Source organism: Galeopterus variegatus, unplaced genomic scaffold (assembly GCF_000696425.1).
Source record: "Galeopterus variegatus unplaced genomic scaffold, G_variegatus-3.0.2 Scaffold808, whole genome shotgun sequence".
NCBI lineage: Eukaryota > Metazoa > Chordata > Mammalia > Dermoptera > Cynocephalidae > Galeopterus > Galeopterus variegatus.
This window is the reverse complement of record NW_007726919.1, coordinates 243,476-259,070: the sequence shown is the minus strand read 5'-3', so window position 1 is coordinate 259,070 and position 15,595 is coordinate 243,476. Positions and strand designations below refer to the sequence as shown.

At 37.6% G+C, this 15,595-nt stretch overlaps 1 protein-coding gene and 1 pseudogene across 1 annotated transcript in view; one reads left to right on the top strand and one right to left on the bottom strand.

Annotated features, from left to right (window-relative positions):
* Window positions 1–15,272, bottom strand: part of FBXW7 (F-box and WD repeat domain containing 7, E3 ubiquitin protein ligase) — a 211,284-nt gene extending 196,012 nt beyond the window's left edge. The window contains exon 1 of the mRNA XM_008572596.1: window positions 15,087–15,272. The gene's annotated coding sequence lies outside the window, so the exon portion shown is untranslated. The remainder of the gene's footprint in view (window positions 1–15,086) is intronic.
* The window catches only part of LOC103590377, a 96,615-nt pseudogene that overhangs the window by 16,971 nt on the left and 64,049 nt on the right, over window positions 1–15,595 (top strand).

Below are 15,595 nucleotides of genomic sequence, written 5' to 3'. Positions count from 1 at the left end.
TCCCTTTATACATCAAGTGCTATATGGATGTAACAGAAAGAATGGGAGCTTATTCAAAATCAGTAACACATAGATTAGCATCCTGACCACCACTACCCTCTCTCTCCTCAACACACACTGTTGGCTGCATGACCATGGGCAAGTACTTAAATTTTTTAACCCTCCATTCTTCATTTATAAACAAAGTAAAAAAACAAGATCTATAGGTTTTCTTTGCTCATTTATATTCCTTTATCTCTTTTTCTATGCTTAAAAGTACTGGTAATCAAATTTCAAGTGAATATATCTTTTCAACCAGGAATTTCACTTTTGGGAAATTATCCTACAGAAATATTGGCATACATATGAAATGATATATGTGCAAACTTACTCATTGCAGTACTGTCTGTAATAGCAGAACTGGAAACAACCTAAATGTCAATAGGAGACTAGTTTCAAAATCAATGGCACATCCATCACAGTGGAATAAACAATACTATTGTGGAAAAAAATGAGAAAGTTCTTAATGTGCTAATATTGAAAGATCTCTAAGACACACTGAAATTTTTTTAAAATGTGTATAATATTGCTCTCTTGTCAGTATAATGTGAGAGAGTATCACTATATACTTGTATTGTTTCTGAGTGCACATGTGTGTAAGATGTTCTGGAAATATTTTTTTATTGCAGTACAATTTCCCATTTTCAATACAAAACTCTGCCATTGAAACTTGAGACGGCATGCATAGTGATTAAAAGCATACAACATGGAGTCAGATGGATCTGGATATGAATCCCATTTCTGTGAGTTCAAATTCCTAGCTATGTATTCTTGGAAAATTCTCTGAATCTGTTTCCTCTGCCACAAAATGAGGTTATTTATTAGTACCTATTTCATAGGGACAGTTGTGAGAAATAAATAACACATGTAAAAATCCTCAGCATAGTGACTGATAACACAGGAAACATTCAATAAATGATAATGATCATGACATTAATTATCAGATTATTAATGATCAAATTATCAAATCTATATTCTTGTCTTCTAGACTCACACCCCTCTCCCTTCTAGCTAACTTATTAATAACTGGGGGCATCTCTGAGGTAAAAATCAATCATCAAAAGAAAAAGAGACTTAGTAGGCAACTTCTGCACCTCCAACTGCTCTTTCCCATTCTTTAACAGTCTCAATCAGTACCCATATTTGGCAGTATATATACTCTATTTGGGCCCAAATGTACAGAGGGGATCAGAGGCCTTATTCAACACTTTATTTAATGATGGTTCCTCCATGACATAAGAATGATAATTCACGTTCATCTTTCTAACAAACTCAACACCAGAATGGGCCCATAGGTGAAAAAGAAATCAGCCAAAAATATCTTTCAGGAAGTATTTGTTGGATCAAAAGTCTCATTACTGAGTCAAGAAAAGGAAGGTCAATTAAAACATCAGATGTACCAAAATATCTAGGCTGTTTTACTTCTAAGATATGCTCTCTAGAAATGCAAACAAAAAAAAAGTTCACATGAAAATTCTACCAGCTATTGGAATTGGCTTCTAATTCATTCATTTGTTAACATACTGTATGTCTACTATGTGACAGGAATGTTAGGCACTCAGGAGAGGAGGTATTAACTGAAAAGACGAGTAAGACAAGACCTTTGTCCTCATAGAACTGACAGACCAGTAAAAGAGAAAAATACATGTAATGGTGTTAAGTGCTATAAAAGCCAAAGATAATGTGGGTAGTAACCAGGGGAAAAAAAATAACTAACTCAGGCCGGCCTGGTGGCGCACTGGACAGTGCGCCACTTGGGAGCGCAGCGGCGCTCCTGCCGAGGGTTCGGATCCCATGCGGAGACCGGTTCCCGCTCACTGGCTGAGCGCGGTGCAGGCACAACACTGAGGGTTGCGATCCCGTTGCCGGTCCCCGGTGCGGGCGCGACACCGAGGGTTGCGATCCCGTTACCGGTCAGTAAAAAAGACAAAAAGGAAAATAAATAAATAAATAAATTACTATGCCTATATTAATCAGGACATACTTCCTAGAGGAGACCGTATTTAAGTGGGGCCTTAAAAGATGAATGTTTCCCAGGTGAAAGGAAAAGAATATTTCAGGCAGAGGAAATAGTAAGGTGCAGAGATAAGTATACATGAAAGTATATACATGTACACACATACACAAATATACTTTAAAGTATGTACAAGCTGTACACATGTGGATACAAATCCACTGTTTGGATACAAGTGAAAGAAGTCACCTGAACCACAAAATATAAAAAATGGTGTGACTATTTTCTCAATTCTCCCACAGATAGTATACACACATAGAAAAAAAAGTACATTCTAATTCCAGTCTTTGGACATCAGGGCTTAATTCTCTACCAGAAATAAGGGGATAGTAGAAGGAAGTTTGACTTGTAGATTGGATCTGGATTAGAAAGGCTCCCAGCAAAGGACAAAAGTGAGGAAATCAATCAAGCTCCTGAAATGGATAGGAGATGGCAACAGTTCAATTTTAAACAGTGAGTAAAAAAAGAAAAAAGAAGAGATGGACAGAAAAACATGTTCCTAAGTTAAAGAGCCCTCCACATGGTGAGTAATAAAACATAAGGAAAGAGGAAACGATAGGACATGATCAAAGGTCTCCCCCGATAGCCTGTACGATTTATCTTGATACCAGCTCTTGCCTTTATCGTACATTTGACTCAATGAATACACATAATGCTGATTCATATATCACAAACTCTATTCTTGATATACTTTTACACGTACTTTTACATGAATAATTTACCATTGTAAAAAATTAAATTAGTGAAATCCACCTGGAAGTCTTTCCTAGTTTTTGAAAAAGTGTAAGCACTTTCAGATTACTTGTGACGTGCCCTGTAACCTTAAGAAAAAAAATAAATTATGAGATCTATTAATTTTCCTTTGTGTCTGTCCTTAAAAATGAAAGTTAAATGAGGCCTATCCTGTAACTTATCTTTACCAATAATCAGTATTTTATGCAGAATCTAATTGGCAAAGTACTTTATACAAAGAAAATATCAAAATGAGAAACAGAGAGCTTAATTACAGAGCAGGGTTTCCCAACCTTGGCACTACTGGCATTTTGGACCAGGTAATTCTTTGTTGTAGGTGCTATGTATACATTGTTTATATCTGCCTCTATCCACTAGATATGGCCCCTCTCCCCCCTCCCCGCAGTTCTATCAGAAACATCTCCAAATATTGACAAATGCCCCCGGGGGGTACTCTTATAGATTATATGTTATGTGCCAGGCATTGTTCTGTGCGTCTCTTCTATAATCCCATTTAATCCTAACAATAAAGTATCCACGAGGTAGGTAGGTATTATTTTCCCCATCTCACAGATAAAAAAACTGAGGCAGAAAGAGGTTAAATACTTTGCCAAAGATCACACAACCAGTAGGTGTGGTAGCCTATATTTGAACCCACACAATGGTGGCTCCAGTTCCTGCTCCTAATCACTGTTATGCCATCTTTCACTAATGTCCCAGTATTTAATCATCTGATACTTGAACAGCAATAGTTTGAATCTTTTCTGGAAGTAAAAACTAAACCTATCCACAAAAGCAGAAGTTAAATTAAAAAGCTCCCAAACTCAGTTCAAGATAAATTAGCAAGAACTTTTTAAGCACTGACTGAATGCAAAGCACCAATTTCATGAACTAGAGTGGTTCAAAGAAAAGGCAACTACCATTTATTAAGGATTTGGCTGCAAGACCTTTTTCTTGCATTATCTCTTCAATAATCTCACCACATACCTGGGAGGTAGGTATTATCTTTTTTTTCAAGTGAGGAAGCACAGGCTCAGAATAGAAAAGCAATCCCTGACCTAAAAAGGTTCACAATTTAATTAAAGAGACAAGGAAAACACACATTTTTTAAAGAGAATAAGCAAGTTAAATATCTCAGTTAACAATACGTAGAAGGAGGGAAATACAAAATAGGAGAAGGAAAAGTATACAATAGTCAGAATACATTTTTTTTCCTTTTTGTCTTTTTTCGTGACCGGCAACGGATCACAACCCTTAGTGTCGTGCCCGTACCGGACCAGGACCGGCAACGGGATCGCAACCCTCGGTGTTGCGCCCGCACCTCGCTCAGCCAGTGAGCAGCCGGTCTGTATGTGGGATCCAAACCCTCGGCGGGAGCGCCGCCGCACTCCCAAACGGCGCACTGTAGCAGTGCGCCACCGGGCCGGCCCCCAGAATACTTTTTAAAGAGGTTTCTAGTACCCCTCTCTGAAGAAAATGACATGGATGAGCAAAAGGTGAGAAGCTGGAGAGGAGCAACATTTCTGTGAACAATGTGAAACAGAAGTTTGGGGGACTGAAAAGAGGTACTGAGACACCCAATTTAAGTAACAATTCAAGGAAATGATGACTATAAAGCTGCCTTAAAATTAGGATTGAGCTGTAGCCAGAGACACTGAGGCCATTCTATGTTTTTAGGGTGCTCCTACCAGCCAACACTCTCAAGCAAAGCAAAGGAATAAACAAAAAAGATTTGAAGGTGAAGACTGGTAGGATTGGTTAATGGAAGCTTAGAAATATGAAGTCCAACTACCAAATTTCATAAGAAGAGTGATAGATCATCTATTTTGCTTCACTTTGTGTCTTTTTTCTCCCCCAACCAGAAAATAAATTTCAGAGAGCAGGTATTTTTATGTTTTGTTAACTTAGATCAATGCCTGGCATAGTAGGTACTCAGTAAATTATCTGCTGCTGAATAAAGACAGTATTCAAAATAGCAAAAACATTCAGGAGCAAAGATAACAAATGCCATCAGCAATGAAAACACCAGCAACTTCACAGAAATAACAACTTAATACTGTAATATTTCTTTATTATTACTGCAGCAGCAAACAGTGAGCACTGAAACAGACACCATACTAAAGGCTTACATACATTATCTCACTCAATCCATTTAATTATTCTATGAGGGAGGTAGGTGCTATTATTATCATCCTAGTTTTACAGGAATCATCCACAGAATAAATAACGTGCCCAAGATCACAAAGCGGCAGGGCTGGAACCTGGGTCTATCAACTCCAAAGCTTGCCTCTCAGCTACTATGTCACATATAAAATCACAAGCATCCCTCTTAAGCAAAGCTAGAAAAGTGTGAACAACAAGGAAAAAAAGATACCAAAACAAACTTCACTATAAGTCAAAAACCCTTTGGCAGACCCTTCTAGCAGGCATGATAGAAATTTTCCACCTTAAAATACATTGACTATCCCATATAGATTAAAACTTCAGTGGTTTAAAGAATCCAGATGTTGAAAAGCTATGAACAAGAATCAGTCATGTAATCATCATTTCAAAGAGTGGCAGATAACAAGTGGCAACACCCCCTGTCCACAACCCACAGAAATAACAGGGTGTGACCTCTGACTAAGACTGACCTCAAAACTTCCGGAGCCATTCTCCCTGGAATCTGAATATTCTTCCCCCCCCCCCACCCCGTCCTTTGTTCTATGTGTCTTTCCCTGTCTATATACATCCCATCTCTCTTCTCCTGTTAGATGGCCTTTATAAAAAAATTTAAAATTCTGCTTCCTGCTCCAAATTTATAAATCTAGTAAGTTAAAATTTTAATATTTCTCTAATAAAAATTCTACTGTGTAATACTGAATAGAAAAAGATTCCCCATTTATTAGATAAACATTCTAAAGCTTATATTATCAAATTCACACAGTAATCAATTAAGAAACCACCGATCATACAAAAGAAAACTAATGAGCCAAATATTTATTTATTTATATATATAAACTTCTGGTATTATATGCATAATAAAGAAGCAGGAAGAAATCAAACAAACAAGAGAGAATTTGCTCTTCTCCCCATCTATCCAGTAACCTAGTCAATTATAGTAATTTTTGAAAATCTCTGAAATGGAAAGATACCAAGAAGTATAGCTGTAATTGCTACAAAGAAAAATACTTAAAATACTAAATTTTTTAAAACTAAAACATTCATTAAATTAAACACCTGACTGGAGATCCACTAGCAAATAAAGCAATCTAATTTCTGCATTGACACCAAAATCTAAAGCAAACTTGTCTTCAAGTTAGCTCAGTTGGTTACAGTGTGGTGCTGATAACACCAAGGTCCAGGGTTCGATCCCTGTACCAACCAGAAAGTTAGAGAATAAGGATAAGAGCTCCTAAGATAATCAGTGCTAAGAAATATATCTCAATCTTTTCTTTCTTCCTGCCTTTGGATTTTTTTCATATACTTAACTTAAATACACAATTCTATTAAATAAACAGACAATGAAAGCATATTCAAACTGTCCTCAAAATAGAAATGCTTTCCAAATACAAAAAATGATTAAGAAGCATTTATTTCTTGCACTGGCCAATAAAATACTTATTATGCCAAGCTTGAAAAATTATCTCTGAAATATTTCTGATCTTGTATTTAATAAATACTAAGCACAAAAAAAGGAATATTAAAAAAAACCCACACATTCTAATCATTTTAGGAAAAGGAGAAAACTAAAATTAAGTAGTTAAAATAGAAACATCTAAATAAAATTCAATCTTAATTTGAGATGTAAATGATAGATAAAACTTATGCTCAACTTTGTGATTTTTTTAAAGCTTTTTATTTCCAAGCGTTAAAGAGATAAACAGTTAAAAGAGTTGACAACTGAATTACACCCTGATTACTTCTAGATGGACAATTTAAACCACTATTAGAGATAATCACTAATTATTCAAAAAAGACTCCATTCAGATCTATGCATTACGGAGGTCTTTGGAAATGAATTCCAAACTCCAGTTATGTTCAATTGAACCTTTCTTTTCTATAAATAATAAGCACAACAGCTCGGTCATTTCCCTGGTTTTTAAGATTTTTTTTTTAACAAAATGTTAATGAATCATACACCAGAATTTCAGATGCTTTTGAAAAGACTACGGAGTTACTTCAGTTTTATTTATCTAACTCAAGTGCTGAATTTAAATATTAGGCAATATAAAGCCTAACTTTAGCCTATCTCCACCAAATTTTAAAAGACCTTTAATAAATTAACACTGATGAGTCAGATACTATATGCCCGGAACTAGACTAAAAGCTCTGCATATGTTTTCTATTATCTCATTTAATCCTAACAACCCTGTGATGTCCCCCATCAACAGGTGACAAAAACAATATTAGAAGGATAAGTAGCTTGTCTGAGGCCCCTAGCTAAGAAATGTACTGTCTAACTAAGTCTTCTGCCTCCACGTCATGAATGTATTTTATTAGGTACATGAGGAGTGAACTAGCAGTTTGTTGCTGGCTCCAGATATGCATGTTTTCAACCATTAGGTAGTCATAAATTACTCATTTTTAGTGAAGCAACTCCTCACACTTACAGAATGACATGCTAAGGTAAATTACCTGACACTACCCTAAAAAATATGCCATCCTAAAAGGCTGATAAAGTATATATATTCTTCCAAAACAAACAAGGAATTTACCTTGAGACTTCACATTTAGTGCTAACATTATATGATAACAGGTTCATTCAAGATGTTGTGGGGTGAAAAAGCCAAAAGAAAACACGTTATCATATATAATGGTGATCCTCTCAGAAAAAAGGCTAAGTGATATTAAAAATATTTTGTACTATCTTTTAATATTTCCTAAATTCCAAAGCAGTCATGCAGAAAGGAGCATCTAGCACAATACACTAGGCACATGTACACATACACAAACACACAGGAAACATGCCACCTCCTTCCTAAAGCCAGATTTCCAGTAGCTATCTTTCAGCTGGAAAAAACGGGTAGAGGCATCACAGCATAGCAACAGAAGCTGCACAATATCTGACTGATCCAGTAGCTGTCCCTTAGGTCTGATGGGAGAAAGAACAAAAAATAAGATACTCAGGCAATAAGATCTCTTGTCCATTTTTGTTTATTTTTCTTTTTCAACTACCTGCATGGCAGGAGAATACAGCACAAATATTGACCCTCATATTTTCTTGTTATTAGCTTACTGTTTTAGAGAAATCAAGTGTTACTCAAAAATTTAAAAGAAACATTTTAATAAAATTTTGTTATATACATTAGTGTTATTCCAACATTTTGGTCAGGTGCTCATTGAAAACTGCAGATTTGTTCCCTCGAATATTTAACAATTCTGAAGATAAAATAGTAGGAAATTTAAAATATACTTTTATGTAAAAATATAATCACCAGAAAATATATATTTCATAGCATTCAGGAAATGTCATATACATTTAGAAAATACACTCCATTTAATCATCCTGTGGAAGGTATCATGAGAAAGTATTAACAAGGTATCAGAAAGTAGCAAAAATCTAAAAGTACATTAAGGCATAAGACAAACTGGTTTTATACTTAATAGAGTCTCAAAATAGATTTCACAGCAAGAGTTCATTATTTGAAAGCAATTCTACTCATCTGTTTGTAATGACAATTCAGCTACACTAAAAACGTAATACACCGCCCTTTTTCCCTAGTCCACTGGAAGTGTCACCAAAACAGAATATTTCTATTTGTACTATTTGCAGATATGAGATGAACACTTTGTGTCTTTTAAATTGTCATCCATCCTTAGGCTTGAGACAATGCTAAAATTACTTGAAGAGGCAAAACTTTAAAAGAAAAATTTTTAAAGAACAAGGAAACAATCTTCACTAAATGAATAGGAAAGCAAGTTTGCAGTGACCTTCTAAAAGGTATACTAAAATTGTCAGATTATATACTGTTTTTAAAGGGAAGAAAAGAAATTGAAGTACCAAATATATATGTAGAAAGAGTATATAAGTAAAAGCAGACTTAAACTGGGCCGGCCCGGTGGCGCACTGCTACAGTGCGCCGCTTGGGAGCGCGGCGGCGCTCCCGCCAAGGGTTCGGATCCCACATACAGACCAGCCGCTCACTGGCTGAGCGAGGTGCGGGCGCAACACCGAGGGTTGCGATCCATTGCCGGTCACGAAAAAAGACAAAAAAAGGAAAAAAAAAAAAAAAAAAGCAGACTTAAACTAACTAAAAAGTTATCACTATTACAAGAGTAGTCTCCTCCCCTGCCATAAACAGGAGAATCCTGAGATTAAAAAGATTTATGAGACTAGGGTAGATATACTATCATTAAATGCAGATATCTGTTGACATATCAAACAAATGTTTTGATATTAGCTGTAACGTAAAATTCCGTAAAGCGAATTATCCTTTCTAAACACATTTGTGATAGATTCACCCTTAAGAATATAGCAAAGCTTTTTAAAGTACTGTACTCATTTAAATAACTTAAGTGATTTGCTAACATATGATACTTGAAATTAACAAAAGCTGTGGAGCCAATAATTTACAAACTGAATTAGTCACTGCAAGAGATCGACTTTTTTCTTTTTTGAAGATTATTTCTATTTTTATTATAAATAATAACATTAAATTGTTCTGCAATAATATGATATAACATTTGAATGTAAAATGCCATAGAAAAGTAAGGGAATAATCAAGATACAAATAATCAAGGTGAGAGGGAATTATCATTTATTGAGTGTCTACTACGAACTACTACTATGCACCAGGCTCTAGAGAGGGCAGTTCAGTATGTCTAGATGGTTCATGTAATATGCCTGGATCTGAGCAAACTCTAATGCTTTTCTGGGAAGTGAAGGGTAACATTCATCCCAAGTATCATTGAAATGCATCGGAAGCACTTTTGGGATTGTGTGGAGTTGTTTTGTTTTGTTTTGTTTTTTGATTTGTTTTGTTTTTACTGGAGATAAAGAAGAACTTGGAGGCAGGTGCCTACATGAACAGAAAAAACTGTAGGACAATAAAGGGGAAGGCCTGCCATCGTTTTATCCATTCATCCACCCCAGCCCCACTTCAAATGTGATTGGTTGCTTTTCAATCCCTACACAGGAAGAGTTAAAATCAATTTTTTTCCATGAAAGTCCATGTGAGACTTAAGGTATAAACACTGCTAATCTGGGGCTCAGATGACCAAATTGAATCCAGAATGGGGTGTGCCCCATAATGTCCGCTTGTGCCCTGCAGAGAAGGAGTGAACAGTACTCTCCCAGTATATTAGTTTCCTGTAGCTGCTGTAACAAATTACCACAAACATTGTGGCTTAAAACACAGAAATTTATTGTGTCAGGGTTCTGGAAACCAGAAGTCTGAGGTCAGTTTCAATCTGCCAAACTGTCAGCAGAGCAGTTCAAGAGATTGACTTTGAAAGTTTGAAGTAGTAAACCTTAATGTTCTTATAATTTGACTATTATTATTCAAACCAAACACTTCTAATTTTACATTCAAAGTAAATGCTTTACAATTTATTTTCAGAACCTTTCACAAGCATACCCATAGCTTCTTCACAGATACTTTTGGCCATGATACAAAGCCTGTATATTACTATATGCCAATTACCTTTTATCAAGAAATGCAGATAGTCCCTACTTTTTACCTGCATCCCTTTATAGAAGGCATCACTCCTACTCCTCAATCCTTTAGTTTTCATCACGACAAAGGCAAAAAGTATTTTCAACAATGGACTCTATGCTTTTTGCAGAAACATTTTAAGACAACCCAGAGAAATGCATCTCATCTATAAAACAGAGACCATCTAAAATAGTCCCGGTTTTGTAGTCTAACAAAGTTTACACTGTATGTTGGTAGACGTGTGACCTGTCTAAACCAGAGGTCCATAACCTATGGCTTATGGGCCAAATCCACCCTACTTCTTGTTTTTATGTATGAGATTTTATTGGAGCACAGTCACACGCATTCGCTTCCGTATTGTCTATGGCTGCTTTTACACTACAAGCGCAGAATTGAAAGTTGCAACAGACACCCACAAAACCTAAAATATTTACTAACTGGATCTTTACAAAAAATATTTGCCAACCTACACAATGAGATGTCAGAGGTACCACAAGAGTTCTCCAAGAATCATCTTCAAGTACAATGAAATGGTCTGCTGCTAGCCTAGGCATGGACTTTGGGGTCACCTGGTGCTAAAATACACACACACACACACACAAACATACACCCTCAGGGCTCTCTAATCATCCCACATCAGTCACAAAGCTGCCAAAGTAAAGCACATGAGGTTACCACTCCCTACTTCCACAGAGTCCCACCTTTCCCATTGTCTTTACTAGTAAAACATGCTAACCATAAAAGGCGGCCTTTTAAATTCATCTAAACGTGGCTTCATCTGAATAAAAAATGTTGTGAAAAGTAAAGAGTGAAGCCCCTCATGTGGCATATATTCCAATCCCTAAACTTACCTCACCCTAGAATTACCTTAGATCTATCTACCAGTCTAGATATCTCTTCCCCAGAGGGTTCTGCCATTTAAATAATCACTCTTAAGAAGTCAAAGATGCTACTAAGAAGGTGCTAACTTCCAACTAAGGAAAAAAAACAAGTGTGAATACATATATATCCCCTACCTCACAATCCTTAATCCTTGTTAAAGTCAACACTAAATGTAAGCCACAAGATGTCTGAAATTTTTAAGTGCCAAGTTGTTTTCTGTTTGTTTTTTAATAAAAAGGTTTTTTTAAAAAAAAGCATTTTCAGCACTGCTGTACCAACACAGGGATATCCCCTCCATTGTAGGGACACAAAGACACACCAACTGTGAGCAAGGGAAGCTGCCTTCTCTGTCAGCTATTTTTAGCACAACTTTGTCATATTAAGACCAAATAGCATAATAATAATGCAAGGCAAAGTTTAAAAACAAGAATTTGGGGAAATAAATCTGTCTTTTTTATTTATAAACTCGTTAACAATGAAATCCTACACATTCTCCTGAACTTAATCTCAAGGGACCTATGTACTCTATTTTAAAAAACTGTAGCTGTTTCAAAAATACAGAATTATATGCCCTGGGACTAAACTGGTGACCATGTTTAAAGACTGCTCCTGCCTTTTGAACTTCAACTCTTAGCCACTTTTAAAAGATCTGTTTTAGGGAGAGCCTCATCCATTCTCTGTTCTCATCTTTGCTTACCTTAACAGAGATTCTCCCCACCTCCTAAATTCCCACCAGGTAAAAATATGCATTTTTCAGCTCTTCACTCTCCATCAGCACTCTAGAAGACCTAGATACTTTGAAAGTGACCCCCCCTAGGGCCGGCTCGGTGGCGCACTGGAGAGTGTGCCGCTTGGGTGCGCGGTGGCGCTCCCGCGGAGGGTTCGGTTCCCGCTCACTGGCTGAGCACGGTGCGGGCGCAACACTGAGGGTTGCGATCCCGTTACCGGTCAGTAAAAAAGACAAAAAGGAAAGAAAAAAAAAAAGAAAGTGACCCCCAACTCTATATCTCTATATTTCCTTCTTCTTTTTTTTTTCTTTTTCTTTGCTGACTGGTACAGGGATCAAACCCTGGACTTTGCTGTCCAACTCTACATTTTCAGCATATCACTCATTAAACAATTTTTCTGTTCTGACACTACATCAGTATCCAACTGTTACCCTAAAATTTAATGTCCATAACAAAGTCTACTTCCCTATTTCCAAGTTCTTTTTTTTGACTGGTAAGGGGATCATAAGCCTTGGCACGGTGTTGTCTGCACCACGCTCAGTCAGTGAGTGCACCGACCATCCCCATACAGAATCCGAACCCGCGGCCTCGGCACTACCAGCACCACACAATCCCGAGTGAGCCACGAGGCCGGCCCTTCCACGTTCTTTTTTTATAAGAAACTACTAGCACCATATTAAAATATTGGAAGCATCTTCTTTTCCCCTCCTTCTTCTGTATAGCCCCTTGATAACCATGGTGTAAAAATGTTGGTTCCATAAAAACCAAAATCCTAATCCAGGCATAATGCCTTTTGACCTGAAATGTAATTACTCCCCAATCATTTGAAAATACCCTCTGAGGAACACTGTTCTCAATTGCTTCTTTGGGCAATGTATGTACATGTATCTACACAAACACAAATAAATTGATCCTAACCCTACTCAACAACATCCTTTTATATTCTCATCAAGTTAACTTCTTAATTATATCTGTCCCTCACACCTTCCAATTACAAAAGTCTTAAATATGTTGTCTCCACCTGCTCTTTTCTTCCTAAAAGAGACCTTCCTAGATTGGCTCAGATACTAAAACTAATTCTATATAGTCTAAAACTAACGTTTCCCAAATGAAAAACGTACAAATATGTTCACATCTATAAGGTACCAAACACAGTATCTGGCACACAATAGTCTTAGATAAATATTGTTCCATTCCTCCTTTCCTACAGTTTTGTGCAATTTGCGTTTGTCTCCACCACCCATAAGTAAAAGCATCTCAAAGACAGAGACCCCAAATACTTTGTCGTATCTACCCAAACATGTAATCAAATATTACCATAAATTTTAAACAATCTATAGTCAAAGCAATAAAAGTAGGTTTCAAAGCTAGTAAGCAACTTTGATTGAACACAATCTACATTCAAACTATAGTTTGTTAATTTGTCCTCCCTGCCTTCCCAAAAAACAGCCTATGCAAAACTAAATTTCTCTTCATTGTATTTTTGTGAAAAATGGAATACATGACTTCCTCAAGGTCACAGAATAAGATAACAGACCCTGACACTTTTGTTCTGGTTCTAACTTTGCACCCACTATTCAGTATTTTCATGACAGTACCCATTTAAAATAGATAGAATTTAAGGTTCCTTACAAAAGCATAACAAGAACACTATATCTAAAGAAAAACAGAACAGAGGATAAGAACCAGAAAAGGGCAAAGTAGTGAAAGAAATGGAAGAAATTATTCGAAGACAGACAAAAAGAGTTGGGAAAGACGATGGTAAAAAGGAATAATCAAAATCTCTAAAACCAGGGAAAGATCAACTTGGACTTGTTCTAGCATTTCTCAAAACACAAACTACAGATGTGTCTTGAAACTTTAAGGAGACAGGTTTGGGATAAATAAATGAACTGTTACATAATACAGAAGCTAATAAACTTGCAGAACTCATTACCTTAAAAGAGAAAAGTACAGGATCAAACATTCTTAAGTTTGAGAAAGTTTTAAATAAATTTAATCAAGATCCTGAATGGAGAACTTAGGACAGACAGATAACCCCAAGCTTACATTCACTCCATAAAGCATCTCTCAACCATAGCTTCAAAGAGAGCCCACCCAGTTGTCTGAATGAACCATAATTCTCAGTATAGTACTGCCTATGCCTTGTTACATAAAATTCCACTCTAAGTTTAACCCTTAAGGTCTGTATAAACATATGCAATGTTACTTTCCTGCACCTCTAATTTGGCACTCTGAGAAGACAACTAAAATACAAAGATTTTACAGGTAATTGAAGGAAAGTCCTTCTTGAGAGAAATATCAAAAGTTTCTTGAAAATGGATAGAGAAGTAAAGATAACTCAAATAAGCAAAGCCTCAAGCCATTCTCCCAAGTAAAAAACCACTGTCAATTAAGACACGTTACTCAAAAAGAAAAAAAAAATACATTTGGGTGAATGGGGAAAAAAGTAACAACTTTTACAAAATGGTTAATGTAATAAATGCTCTGTCCCGAATAAGACGCAATTCATAAGAACTCAGATTTCCTGAGTAACTGAAATCTGTTACAGTGTCCTCCTGACACACAGGAATTGGACCCGGAAAATGAGAAGGTAAAAAACTCCTAAGCCAATAGGTACTGAAGTGGAAATCTCTCAAGACTGCAAAAAAATAAATTTTACTTTTGGGGGTTCACAGGATAAGTGGTTCCCACTTGGGAACCCCTTGGTGAGTTCCCCAGAAACAAAAACTACAGCGCTGCAATACACCCGGTGTACCAGGAAAAGGTATATTACAGAGATGTCCTTTGTGTGCACATATGCTGTGGCTTCCTCAATCTCCCTTTGCCAATCACTGACCAGAAAGGTGAAAGACACACTCCTCTAACAGAAACCTATATACTTGCATTACTCGCACTAAAAAGGTTACAAAACAGAGGACTACCTAATACCTTATTCCCTGTTAGAAATAAAGGTGTATTCATCTCTACACTCCTGGAAAACATCAGCAAAACTCCAGGCACCGGCATCCTCCCACTTTCTACCCCGCAATTCCCTTTCCCGGGGCCACTCACACTTTAGAGAAGAGCCGTGGCGATGAGAAAGTGGGTTGATTCCCTTCCTCCTTCAGACTGAGGTGGCAGCTGCGGAAGGCTCCGGCGCGTTACTGAGGAAGAAGCGGTGCTAGTGTCGCTAAACCAGGCGGCCACCCGGGTCTCTTCCGCGCTGCAGGGGCAGAGGAGGCGGCAGCCCCGCTTACCTCCTGTTTTCTTCTTCCTGGGTCTCTTCAGTCTGCGGCTTCTGCCCGTCCAGGGCCACTTCGCCCGGGATAGTCACGTTGGGAGGCTCCGGATTTTGTTTTTATAAAGTTTCCTCTGGGCGGAGGCTGCGGCCGGCCCCCCGGGTCCCCCCCGGCCCCGCCGCCCTCGTGGCTGGGGCGGGGGAGGGGGCTCTAAGAACTCCTCCCGGAGTCCTGCCGAGGAGCCGGGGGGCCGGCGACTGGCCACGGGAGAAGACCCCCTGAGGGGGTTGAGGGGAGGGGGAAGGTAAGGAAAGGACGGCGGCACCGGTCCTGCTGTCCCCA